The sequence below is a fragment of the Cydia pomonella genome, chromosome 11 (assembly GCF_033807575.1).
Source record: "Cydia pomonella isolate Wapato2018A chromosome 11, ilCydPomo1, whole genome shotgun sequence".
Classification (NCBI taxonomy): domain Eukaryota; kingdom Metazoa; phylum Arthropoda; class Insecta; order Lepidoptera; family Tortricidae; genus Cydia; species Cydia pomonella.
The window spans coordinates 2,000,429-2,015,384 of NC_084713.1; the positions used below are offsets into that span (position 1 = coordinate 2,000,429).

The 14,956-nt window shown below is 35.7% G+C and overlaps 1 protein-coding gene across 4 annotated transcripts in view; it reads left to right on the top strand.

Annotated features, from left to right (window-relative positions):
• The window catches only part of LOC133522611 (syntaxin-binding protein 5), a 458,488-nt gene that overhangs the window by 318,314 nt on the left and 125,218 nt on the right, over positions 1-14,956 (top strand). The window lies entirely within an intron of this gene.

Genomic DNA, 14,956 nt, shown 5'->3' on the forward strand with positions numbered 1-14,956 from the left:
GTCGCTGTTGCTTTATGAATAAAATCACGCTAAAAGTTAGGTCATTCATGTGAATGGAATATGAAAGAGATAAGGGATAATTTAGGGTGAAATTTTGTCGGTATTGTTGAGATTTTAGATAAAAAAGATGTTTGTGATGATTATACTTAGCAGTGGGGATAGCTCATACAACTTGGATCTCACTTGCCTGTTTGACAAAAGCGTAGGGAGTGTATATCATAGTTTCGGACACGTACTCTCGGAGTATCCTGCTGTCGAATGTTCGTTGATTCGACTGTCGCTGGATCGAATGTTCGCTGGGTCGAAAAGCGTAGAAATAATCAATTGTAGAATCGAATTTGAGGTTTCGATTGTCATTCCATAGAAGATCTCGGGTACGAATGTTCGTTGATTCCACGGTCGCTGGATCGAATGTTCTCTGGGTCGAAAAGCGTAGAAAATTTTTTTTTTCAGGGTACCTCCCGAACATGTGAAGAGGGGGTAATTTTTTTTGGTTAAACCCTAAGGTAAAAACCATTTTTTTTTAAATCGGTCCAGTCATTTTGGAGTTCATTCGTTACAGAAAGAAAAATCCTAAAATACAAATGTTTTCTCTTTAATATTAGTATAAATATAGCTTTGTTTTTTAATCTGAACATGACACTAAAAATCATTAGAAGTAAAAAAGGATGATAAAATAAAATTCTTGATTACTCAATCATTTATGCATAATTCGGCCACAAGTATTTCGACCTAGCAAACATTCGATCCAGCAACATTCGAATCAACGAACATTCGACAGCAGGATACTCCGAGAGTACGTGTCCGAAACTATGATATACACTCAAGCGTAGGTACCTCGTCGTCGATAATAAAAGCCAAACGCTTTATTTGACACCCCGGCACTTACAATACTTACGGCTACTTGACAGTTTTTTGTAAATAATGACAATCGATCTTGATTTTTCTGATGATCAAATTTCTTTATAGGACTCATGGCATTTAAGCAACACAAAGGTCAGAAATGAGGGTTAAAGTCTGACGCTCGCACTTGACGATTGAAACGTCTGTAACAAAATGATATTGTAATTTGACGTCATATTACAGTAGTCTATCCTAAATGTAAGTATGGAAGATCAAGAAAATTGCTATTGTGAAATATTGCGTTTATGTGTATAGTTATCATACAATTCATTTTTCAATAAAATGTACGGAATCGAATGTTAGCATTTTCTTTTCTCGTTTAGAAAATAAATAAAATAAATTGAGACTTATGAGCGGTGTTTTTATTTTATAATCTCAATATGTCTTTTAAAATTCCACTTTTTTATAATGGATGGCTCATTTTCTATGCATTTGTCTAAATTTTGTTATAATATTCAGCATGTGTCAAAAACCCAATTCCTTACCATGACTACTACCTACTACTGGGCTAGATTTATTTGTGCAAGATTGTCCCATATGACTTACAAAATTGCTTCGAGTTCCAGGCAAGTCTTCCATCAATTCCGCAGACACCAGAAGCACTTACGGGTTACTAATACATGCAAGAACTATTAAGATAACTATTTACTGAGCTAGATTGATTTGCGCAAGAATGTCCCGAGACTTACAAAATTGCTAAATTAACTTTTATCCTGCCACTGAAACACAACCATATTCCTTTATTTAAACTTGCAGAGTTCCAGGCAAGTCTTCCATCAATTCCGCAGACACCAGAAGCACTTACGGGTTACTAATACATGCAAGAACTATTAAGATAACTATTTACTGAGCTAGATTGATTTGCGCAAGAATGTCCCGAGACTTACAAAATTGCTAAATTAACTTTTATCCTGCCACTGAAACACAACCATATTCCTTTTTTGTAAACTTGCAGAATTCCGGGCAAGTCTTCCATCAATTCCACAGACACCAGAAGCACTTACGGGTTACTACATGCAAGAACTATAAAGATAACTATTTACAGAGCTAGATTGATTTGCGCAAGAATGTCCCGAGACACAAAATTGCTAAATCAACTTTTATTCCGCCATTGAATCACAACCATATTCCGTTCCTTAAATTTGCTGAATTCCAGGCAAGTCTTCCATTAATTCCGCAGACACCAGAAGCCATCACGGGTTATGGCCGCTATCTAAATTGTGCAATTTTCTTGCTGGCAGCGCTCCAGTGCGGCACCTGTAACGTCGTGTCGGTCTCGTGTCGCTAGGCTGTCTCGAGTTGAGACTTTAACGTAGATTTCGGGGACTTTTACGAGAGATTAGGTAAAATCTGTCGGTGTCGTGTCGTTGGGTTGGAAGTTTCTTTAGCACGAGTTGGGTGTTAAAAGTTTGTGCTAGTTTTTGGTTTGTGTTTCGCTTCTTTTTTCAGGGACTAAGTTTATATTTAATATTTTAGATACCTTTACTGTTTATTTTGTTGTTTGTTGAAAGGCCCTTGCCCAGCAGGCCAGCAGTAAAGAACTATTTTGGTCTTATAAACGTTAGTGTACAAAAAGTTAAGTATCTATAAGTATAAGTAAGTTAAGGTAAGTAGCGATAAGACCGCCTGTTGTTACCTCTATCAAATTGTCTTTGTTTGTTTCGTTACATTTATTGTCAACTATGTGAGGTGTTCAATAAAGAGTATTGTATTGTATTGTATCTTAAAAGTTGTGGCTTTTTTCCTATTTTAAGTTTTGAAGGTGCCAACTGGCTATATACTTAAAATTCCACTCAGACTTAAGATAGTAAAAATAAAAATTCTAAGAAGGTATATGAACGTTTGTTTATAAATACTTCGTTTCCTTTTTTCTCTTTGAGCTAATAAAACGAACCGGTAACTTAGATCAAAGTCGTGACTTTGATTACAAATCGTGTATTCTCATCATTTTTACGAACGAATAGTCTCAAGCCGCCCTGCTATAAAGTGACCCACAGATCCGTAACAACTATGAGTAAACAAAAAGCGCTCTTATATTGGTTGGTGGAACGATCAATTTGCCTGCACACGGTATGCGATTGGATCTATCGCTCGTACGATTATACCTAACAAAGACTTGGCGACATAAAGACATCCCGGAAAGGCAATCTGAACCGACACCGTTGACGCTAGGCGGCGCTGGCGTCGCGCCAGCGGCAAATGCATAGTCAGCAACGCGACTAAAGATTTATTACTCTTCTACTACATGTGGAAAGGACGTAAGCGCCAGTATTTTTTCATTTAAACGCGACATTTTGTAAAGGATGTTAGGATTAGCGTTTAGAAGGCGTGAAAGGTATTACAGGCCTTAAGCCCTCTTTCGTAAGTTGTCAGTACTATTTTCTAAAAATGTGTGTTGCGAAAAATTTATGTTAGGGTCTTAGGTACTTTTTGTTTAATTACCTGTTATTATAAGTAATTTTGTCAATATAACAATGAATGTACAATAGCCCTCAAGTACGGAATTTTTTTTTTTACTTGCGAGAAAATTTTGCAATCTCATGCCAGTGAAAACGAACCAATCGAAAGCCAACTCACCCCGTCTCTGCACGGCGAACAGCTGGTTGGTACCAACACTCCAATGGCGAGCTGATGCTGGGGTGGCTCTGGCGAGGGTTTTGACCACACAAATCGACAGTTGTAGCGTATTTTTGATTTATCACAATGAGCGAGCTTGCGCATACGGCCATGAGCAGGCATCGAATGATCTACCTTCAACTGGCTTTTATAAACGTCACAATATTCGAAAAAACTATCCTCCCTACTGTCGCTAATTAATGCGTTCCACCACGATATAGGTATAGAAATTACCATGTATCAAAAAATAACAAATAAAACTAAACTAGATATCGTGTCCGGAACCATCAATGAACAATAATCATTTAGGGGTAGTTGAATGAGATTTGCTCGGGTTGCTCCCCATTATGTTAGGTGAGTAATAATAATCATCATTTTCTAAATCGATCTGTGAGCGGTCCTAGCAAATTGACAATCATTTGTAATAAACGTCACTTTTCGGCACATCTGTCATCCGGATACATTTTTAATTTAGTTACGATTGGCGTTTGTTGATGTGCGTTTGGCATCTTGGCTAGGGCTCCAGGTAATTATTAGTCTTGGCGCACAAACTAAGTACTTTTGGTCTACTTTGCGTCATTTACGATATTAATTTGCACTTATAAAAGTTGCAAGCACAACAATTTTTTTGTAAAGTAAGCTCGTTCTTTGTTAAGTTGTGGATAAGTGAAAGATGTTGCGCTGAGGTTAAAAGTTACAAGTTATTCTGAAACTTTAACCTGACTTTATTCTTAAGTTTTAAGTATTCTTTAAATTTTCTCCTTAAGAATATCTTGCAGTTAGCGAAAGGTTAAAAACTATTATATTTTCTTCTTCAGACTTTATAATCTCGACGTTTTTAAAAAATTGGTTTTAACTTACCTGTAGAACCTTTAATTCATTACCGTATTGTTACATTTTATCACTAGAAGTATTTCCACTTTGTCAAGTTTGCGGCCTTTTGTAATAATTGAGAGACCAAATTATTTGTAAACAATTAGTATTCTTGCATAAACTGTAGATAACAACGATGTTCTTTGTTTGCCTTCATAAAACAAAAAAACCTTGCTAACCGCAAAATGTCTACTTCATTTTCTGCTTCCTCAAAATGTTTAAAAATACTCGCGATATTCTCATTTTTGCCAAACCTTTTTGAAACTTAATAAAAAGCTAATCTCTTATTTGGTCGCGATTTCTCTGAAACGGAAACGCTCTGCGAAAATATATTTTTTACCGCCATTTGCAATTTACTTGGTTAATAGGCGGAGTTTAATGTTAATTCATGGAATCTGGTTTTTTTCCTGTTAAGAACCAATGTTGTACGAGTGCTGTAAGCGTTAATTGCTGTTGTTTTCCTGTTTTGTCGTTTAAAATTGTGTCTGTTTTCTTCCCTAATTTGTTACTTAGGATTTTGTTATTTAGTAGGATCGTACCCGGAGTTTCTTAATAAACATTACTGTTTATATATCCTTGCCTTGACTTCTTTAGTAATTTTGCTTCCAATTAATTTTATCTGTTAGATCTGGAAGCAAAATCAAGGAACGGTCGCAACAATTTCCATAAATAAAACTCCTTGATTATAAAAAAAGCCCTGTATGCTTTAATAACTCAGAAAGGTTTATTTCTTCATTTTTCTCGAACAAGTTAAAAGTAACTTTTAAATCTCGTAATTACAAGTTTTGATCCTTTTTGCGAGTTTTCTTTTAATTTAGCGTTTCCTTCGTGACTGATTTATGCGTGGCGTGGGCTACACGGGGTCCTGTCAACTCTAATAAAAGGAAATTATTAAAGGCCGAGCCAACAGGTCGGAGGAATTAATCTTTTGCGAATTTAATATTAAGGTCGAGTACAGAATTAATTTACCTCAATTTATCTCTTTCGCACTTATGAAAAATATGGTTTAGTAAAGCAAAGAAAATTGATTGTAATAGAGAGGTAAAGTCTAAGAAAACGTGCCCCGTAGTTTGTCATCCAAAACAGATGGCGCTGTACTGTACTGCGCCATATGTTTTGCGGTCACTAAAGTTGTCAAACATCAACTTTTAAAAATCAGAGTTACCTCAAAATGTTTGGAGCTGTGCAGCGCCATCTCGTTTACCTGTCAAATTTGAAGCACGAAATAGTCTTAGATTTCACACATCTTAACTAAATCAATGTATTCAATTCAATTCAATTCAATTCTTTATTTCATTAACAATACAGTATTGTGTTTGAATATTTTTACATGCTAACTTATTAATTAGGTAGTCATACAGTACAGTACAATATATTAGGAACATACACAAAAATAAAAAAAAAACAATACAAACATCACTAAAATGTCAAAAGGCTAGATTATAATTCAGGATCAGGATATTCAAAAATATATATAAATTAGGAAAACAAATCAACAAATCATGGCATGTACGATGTCAGTTACCTACAATCCAAAAATAATCGCAAAATAAATAGATCTAATATTATTATTATTATAAATTTATGAACTATGTCCTTGAAATATTTCATTAATACTATAAAAACAGCCTTCTAACAGCAAAGTCCTTAACTTAATTTTATCTCAATCAGCAAAGTCCTTAACTTAATTGTATCTTTGAGTAAAGTTATATTATTTTTACAAGCTTTAATTTAACTTGCCCTGTTAGTTAGTGTGGGTCAAATCATGGAAGCTAAATTGGACCCACTACCCGATTTCCGACGGAGCTGAAATTTTGCATACATATTTATTTAAAAAGAATGACAATGCAATATAATGATGACATAGAGCTGATTTGATTATGGAGACCGGAGGTGACCAATGGCCATGGGAACCCTGTGATAAAACAACGCAAATTAATTCTTTTTAAGGTTGTTACAATTGCCTCGATGAGTATTAGTTGCCTGTGGAAAGAAAAGTGCAGTCAGTTGTACCAAAAACGATTTCTTTTCCAAAAATCTATCAATAGTACATGAATTTTTTTAGACAGCAAAAATTTAGTGGCTATTATTTTTATGATGTTTATGCGCATTCAGATATGTTCTATTTGTTTTGGCAATATTATAGTGACTGATATACAGCCAACATGATATTAGTACATCGACAAACGCTAAACAAAAATTAAGAATGCATCGGGATGACAGATGTTACGAAAAGTCACGTGACTTACATTATTCAGATTCGATTGACGTTTTCTATCAACGACTATCAGCTTAGCTTGACCCCCTGGGGTTTCCCGTGTTCATTTATTTCATTTGTCTGTAAACGATATTAAAAAAGTGGTCCACGGAGGCTTAGCTCTGCCCCACTGTTCTTTTCATCAATTTATAATGGAGTCAATTTCTTTTCCGACGAGTCAATAAGACGGGCAGCACTTCGGCCAACTTTTCCAATTTCGCCTTTAACCTTTTTTATAATTGGGCAATTTAGTAAGCTGACGAAAAGTAATGTCTACGTTTTGCAAGATCGGATGACTATGTAGAGCGAGAAAAACATCTTCTGTTAATTTTTAGTGTTCCGTACAAAACTTGGTCACGGAACAGTTATGGAATCACTTTGGTTTTGCAAATCGGTTATATGCTATTTGTATAGATATTATACGTACCAATCTAGTTAAATACAATATCGAATAACCTGTGAACAACGAAGATCCACATGTATCCTGTTTTGCTCATTAAAATAAATAGCTCAATATAGTGATTAAATTATAAGATAGGACAGTTTTATAACTTATACGCACCGCAGCTTACTACTTCTTCGGAATAAAAAAGATTTTCAAATAATAGATAACTCCCGTGAGATTCAGACTTAGAATATTCATTAAGTGTCAGTCACGTCACGTGAATTAAATTTAGTCTACGCCGGGATCCTTAACCGATCGAAACGTGCCTGCGATTTATAACATAAAGTACGTGATTTATAGATTGACACGCTATAAATATTTATTTTAATACATAAATAAAGTTTCAAAGACAATCAGAACATAAATTTAAATACTGCTTGTCTTCACAGCTTTAACCAGATACAAAAATCTCTCTTAAAAGTACGCCTTCGAAAGGTGAATTTTCTGGGATTTAAAAGAAACAGCGTTTTCGCAAGAGCCATACTCCTCATCTAGCTAATTAATTACCCTCCTCTACCGGTACAGCTTTTACTTGATTAAGGGTGTTTGCAATCACTCGAAAGATGTTACAAATTGGACCAGCAGGGGTCGTTCTACATAATACGGTTCTAAATTTATAGTAATAAACGAATATCCGTTCATGATTGTTTTCCTCCGACCGTCCATTTCAGTTTCATTGTGTTTGAAACATAGCTAATCCTAGTCTAACATTTAAGCCTACAATGCCTACTCTTATTGGTTTGTATTTTGTTGTTTTTTTGTCAGATTTCGATAAAATTTGCTATTATTTAATTTGTTATTTGGTAGATAAAGCTCGCTATTCTATAAAGCGTTCATTAAAACGTTCCAGAGAGTTACGAAAACGCACGATATATTAGTAACTCACCAAAAAATTACAGATGTCTTATATCTCCACTTAAGATTGTATACCTATTTATTCCGCCCAGAATGAAGAGCTCTTCAAACCAGCCAAATCTTATCCAAAACTAACGAAAAAAAACGGCCCATGTAAGTATGATACTACCCAATATTCTACCAAAAAATAGTTCTATCATTCAATATTCTGCACCAAGCCTATCTGGACTCGGATCTCTATTGTCCAGAGCCCTTTAAATATTAATGAATACTTATCTCCTTTGAAATATGACCTCAACCGCCCGTTCACAATAGACCTAAAACAGCCCTAAATTGTAAACATCTCCGCGGTGTAAAGAATCCCAACTTCTTCAACACTCATAAATTATTTACAAGTCTAAGAAACATTGCCCGATTCAAACTTGATAAATTAAGTTACAGCCCTTACTTATACAAGGTTGTAAGATCTGTCATTTTGTACTGAATGCTGCCCTTTTGCAAATTAGAGAAGAGTGTCGCCGCGCTGCAACTTTTTTAATAAGCAACTCCGGTCGTAACGTCATTCCTTTCCCTGCTAGTTTGTAGTGTTGTTCCGAAAACAACTTTATTTTCTGTTGAATAGAATTCGCTTTCCGAATACGCTTGAGTGTTTTAAGAGTCTAGCAACCGTCTGTCTTTTGTTCCCGATTGAAATCTCAGTAAATAGTTCTAATAAAACTTAAAGTTTATAAGGAAATGGAGACAGTTTCTCTTTCACGGTTTCGCGAAGTAACTCGTCACTTTTAATACATCATTCTAACATTGAAATAGACATATTACAATCAAACACATTCCTCGTATCTTTGCCAATAATAATGATGTCTAACGATACGGATATTAAAAAGGAAATAAAATTCACCGTACTTACCTTATCATCAAACATCATCATAGAGCTTGGCTCTTGTCTATGGAGCAATTTCCATGTGTCTGTCCTCCGCCTTCTCCTTGATAGCCTTATACGACACAACGTGTACAGTCAGCATCAAAAGTAACGGACGAAACCAAAAGGAAATATGTCTCTATATGTAGGATTTATATGTCATTATGTTATTTTCGTATTGGTGAGCAATAAAGAATATTTGTATTGTATTGTATTGTAGGATAATTAGACTGTATGAGATACTTTTGATCGCGAAATGTAGATATTTATTAGGTACCATTGTGGCAGATACTTCTGGTGCGTTGTGTCATCCGCCACTATTGTTGCCAACTCTATATACCTACGAATTTATAATACAAAACAGTCACCTAAACTAGACAGTACTTAAATTGAATAAATAACCGAAGAACGGTGTAACAATGACTTCAAGAAACTTTATCGAGAAAACAAACGAGGTATACAAAGACACTCTTCATATACAAACTGTTGAAGAAGCAAGGAAATCAATTGTTGATACTTTATCTGCAACGGATATTAGCTCTTCTTCGTAAATGGGTCAACACTTCCAGTTCGATATTGATATTTGTTGGAAATCGGAAGGAAGCCGAGCAACTGGGACTTGAAAGCGCATTTTAACTCGCTACGCTGAATTCTGTTCCGAGTCGAAGGAAGCAAAAGGAATGAGCGATGATAATGGAACATCGAACAACGTCCCGAGTCAATCGACATAGGGTTTGTACCTTACACCGGTCATGCTGAAGGTAACCAGTAATGTGGGATAGTTGAAAGACATAACGTAACAAAATGAAGAGGTAGTAAATTGTGAAACCATTGTCATGTTTATTGCACGCGGTCTCCAGAGTTCCGACCACGACACGGACGTTTAGATGAGCGAAGGATATTTTTTTATGATACAGGAGGCAACCAATTAGACGGATCACCTGATGGTAAGCGATTACCGCCGCCCATGGACACCTGCAACACCATATTCCACAGCAACTTTCTGTTAATGGTGTTAAATATACAATACCTACATTAGTCATACGGATGGCAAGCCAGTGGCTTATTCAACCTGTTGATCGATTTGGATGGAGCATCTGTTACTGATAAGAGATCAATCGTGATTTCTACCTCAGCTGAAGTAATCAGCGTGTAGATGTAGCTTTTACAGAGTCTACTATACTTAAATCAGATATCAAAATCCCAACGAAAACTAGACCTGGTTACATTATGCCGTATTTTTTAAATACAAAATTGTATCATCGCTATGAAGCTAGTATTTGTAGACTACATTAATAAAAAAGGCCAAGGCCCAATCTCCATCCGTAATGGACGCACATTGGTTCCAGTTCTGAATAATGACAACACTATTTTGCATAATGGACATAAATCTGAATTTCCCTGTTACATTAGCCGAATTTGCGGTCTAGGTCGTTAAAACCATTAGCACTATTATTTTATATCTCTACTGCCGCAACTCATTCGATATGCTTTTAACGTTGGGGTCATAGAGTTCAAATTCGAGGGTTCTCTATTCATTTATCTAATGAATAATAAGCATAATTGTTTTTTCGTCTTCAAAGGTTATTTCATACTACAAAGAAGCATACATTGAGTTGCGAAAACGAAGTACCTATTTAACTGAAAAAAATCGTTGTGTTCAGAGGAGTCATATTTATCTTCACCAGAAGCAACTCGCTTCTTCTTGTAATGAAGCTTACTATTAATGTTATAGAAACAGCAGTTTGAATCTTCTATTCCCTAATTTGTACTAATAACTGTAGCATTTACATACATCATTTCATTGTCATGTTGCTATTTTGTTGTTTTTATATTATATATAGTTGATGTTATGATGTATACTCTGTCGGCATCTTGATCAAATATAATGGAAGCTATCTTATCAAATCCAATACAAACTCGTTTCATACACAAAACGCAAACAAATTTGTAATACACCCATGTTAGTCCGCAAGAATTCTTGTTTCACGAAGACTTTTTACACATTTAACGAAGAAACTTTCTGTGTAGACGCCGCCAGATTCCTTACTGATTACAAGTCTTTGCGACAAGTTTGCCGGGTTCCCTTGTTGGCTTTGAGTTTTATAAACTTTGTCTATATTTATTTCGAAACAGAGCAGGAATTTAAATTTATACTGTAACTTTAGTTATGGAGATTGTTTTGGTATTTTTGTCTAACTTAGATCATAGAAATTATGATTCAAAGTATTTTCACTAGGTACTCATATTTTAAATGCAAATGGTAATTAAATATTTTATACTAGGTATGACAGCTTGAACTGTACGTTAAAAGTGAATACCAATTTTCAAAAGTATTAGGGACATTTTCCCCATTGTGATAAGGCAAAAATATGTATTTTTGTATTAATTAAATTAATATCGACTGTACGGAATCATTGCATGTTTACCTAGTAAGTAACTTTAGTAGCAAGTACTAAAGTCACTGCTTGGAAGTAACTAACCATAACATACAACAAGAAGTAAAAGAATACAGTGAACAAAAAACAAAAAGTTCTAATTAAAAGTCTTTCTGCGTTTCACACTGACGTTGTGACGATGAAAAATAAATTGTTTGTAGAACTTCATGTAATAAGAGAAAATATGCGCTTTTAAAAGCAAAAAAAGCTTGAGAGCAAAGTTAGTGAAATTATACCCGGAGGTCGATTCCAATTGAATAATTTGTGATGGTTTTGATATGACCTTGACCTTCGTCTTGGTGATTGGCGCTCACCTCACGCACGACTCACCATTTCTATGATATAGGAGGCAAACAAGCCGACGTATCGCCTAATGGTTAATTACTGTCGCCCATGGACACCCATGGACACCCATGGACACCCGCAACACCAAAAGTGGTTGTAAGTGTGCTGTCGGAATTTAAGATGGGAGTACGCTCTTTTCTTGAAGGTTTTCGAAGGTCGTATCGGTCCGGAAATACCGCAACCACCGCAGGTCATTCCATAGTATAGCTGTGCGAGGCAGGAAGTTAATTTGGCATGCGCCGAGCTCGTGTGTGTATCGTGTCGTGAGTGGATAAGCACGATTATTTGTTCCTGAGTTATGGGTGTTTTCTATGTATTTAAGTATTTATATATTATATGTATCGTTGTCTAAGTACCCACAATACAAGCTTAATTGAGCTTACTGTGGGACTTAGTCAATTTGTGTGATAACTGATAACGTCCTACAATATTAATTTTATTAAGAATGAGATCAAAACTGTAACAAGATGTAAAATCTGAATTGTCCTCTCGGTTAGCTATATTTGCGAACGCTGGAAATTAGTTCCAGTTTAAAACCAATATAACCTTGCTGTTGGTTTTAATCAAACTAATGTTGAAAAGGTTTGCCGATGAAAAGTTTGCTCGAGATTTCTGATTTAATTTAAAGTTTAATGTGCGAGTTGATTTAGTCGGTGCTTTGCATTTATGGTGTAACGTAAGACCATAGTCCAACTACAACTTCAACACCATGGTCCACAAGTTGAAGACGAAATTAACAGGCCAATTCGAACGTGCACTGACATCTAACAGATATTAGAATGATATTTGAATTTGCATCATATCAGTTAGCTGTCATTCGCGCGGGCGTCTCGCTTGCCCTCGCAGGTCTGAGAGAAATAAACGCGCGAATGACAGCTAACTGTGATATAATTTCAATTTTAATATCGGTTTGGTGTCACTGCACGTTCGAATTGGCCAGTAAGGTCGGTTGCAGACTAGCGTTTTATACGATCATACGCGTACGAGCGTGTAAGCTCTCGTATAGACTAAATGTAGGGAAAAGCAACGCGTGCGTAAGCTCGTAAATATCAAATGTAGGGAAATGTGACGCGCGTATTTATACGCTGGTCTAAACTGAAACCGCCCTAAGTAATGCCAATGACGGCAATGGATTGACAAATGCGGCGAAAGTTTACGTCATCATATCCATTTCCATGCATTTTTTTAATTTTGGAGTATTTATTCTAAAAACGATTTTCACTTGGTTAGGCCACTGTGCTTTTTTCGCGGGATTTGTTCAATGTAGCGTATTCTAAGTTTTTTTCTTTCTCTTTTGTCTTTAATCTTTTCACAATATAAATTCAAAATTTGAAGCCGATTCTTCTAACGAATACCAACCCATTCAACTATGCTATCAACATTAACAATGCAAGATATTCCCATAGCTCCCATTCTACTCGTAAAATACCGAATTCACTTTGTTGCTACGAAACTGCAAAACTGGCCGAAGTTGGCATATTTCTGTAGGTATTCGCTTCGAAATGAGCTAATTAGTAAGTTGTACGATCCGAAGAGAGTTGTAATGCCTCTTTGTTCAACCTTTTACTATTCAGTTCAAATTCTACGTTGTTACAACATTTATTATCTGTAGTGGACTGTTTCAACGCGTTTCCTTTGTGCATATTATAATAATAATAATAATAATTCAGCCTATATATGTCCCACTGCTGGGCACAGGCCTCCTCTCATGCGCGAGAGGGCTCGGGCTATAGTCCCCACGCTAGCCCAATGCGGATTGGGGACTTCACATACACCTTTGAATTTCTTCGCAGATGTATGCAGGTTTCCTCACGATGTTTTCCTTCACCGAAAAGCTGGTGGTAAATATCAAATGATATTTCGTACATAAGTTCCGAAAAACTCATTGGTACGAGCCAGGATTTGAACCCGCGACCTCCGGATTGAAAGTCGAACGTCATATCCACTCGGCCACCACCGCTATATTATATTTTGTTAAAAGATGTTGAACTACAAGTATAAGTACAAATTATATATAGATATATTAAAGTTAATAAGTGGGTGGTGGTTTCTTCGATGTGAATGTTATCGAAACAAGATAACCACCAAAAAAATGTTCATGTGAAATGTTGCCAAGACGAAACCATAAGGCTCGCACTGTAAAAAAGTTATCAGATCTCATGTAGAGCCAGGCTCTTAACTCTACAAACTCTAACTTCATTAACTCTATACCTTAGTCAAAATATGTGTATGTTCTTCGTTACTACAAGTATATAATTTACTACACTATATACTATATTTTTTACCTTATGCCCATGTTACGGTAGCGAAACGGCAAAGTCACATAATTTTGTGTATGCAATTAAAACTTTTTATCTTTGGTTAGTCCGCTATTATATCCTGAGAATTTAGTTTATCTGGTATATCCAAATCCAAGTTATGAGGGTTCAAAAAAACGACGAATCGCTTCGGAAAAAGTTAGGTAGTGCCCTTGCGCTTCACTTGGCTCGTCTTGGTCTCAAACATGGCGTTACTGATAAAGTTAAACAAATCTAAACCGTTGATAATCGGTTGTCCCTATTTGTCATTTTAACATTGTGTTTGATGGAAAGAGAAGGTATGCCAAGTTTGTGAATAATTGGATTTGTCTTACACCAAACGAAAGCGAGCGATATAACGTTATTAATAGCTATATGATTAGCGAGTTCTGAATAGACGCCCTATTTAAAATACGTCGCAATTTTCTCTTCATGGCTAAGTTTGACTAAACGCCCTTTATTACAGGCTGTCACCCTTGTAACCTTTAATGGCAAACGTTTAAAAGGAACTCTAATAGTTACGCTTCTAGGTCCAATTTAGTACAAGTTTTATTTTGCATAGGATTAGGCTTGTGGTCCTCGCTTGCTAATTAACAATGTGTCAAGTTGCCAAGTGTGAATTCAGTATGCTAATGACTCCTACAAATTACGTTGTATTTGTGTAAAATCGAAAAGGATGACAGGTTATACAAGTATAAAACGGTGTTTGGGTTTCTTACCCGGAGAAATGTACCCTTTGCATGTACCTACTCTAATTATCACTTATTCGCTGAATTTAAACGCCTGTAGTTTTAATACGATCAGTTTTACAAAACTGACATTTATTGGTAAACTAGTACGAAGATACACATTTCGCAGTCATACAGTTTTATTCTACGTCTTTCGACTACCTTGCAAGAGAGCTTTATAAGTCTTCATTTTCTATTAAAAAATCTTTTTTTCTATTTTCGCCTGTGCTATTTTATATGACTTGCCAAAATCAAACGAATATAATATATTTTTAATTTA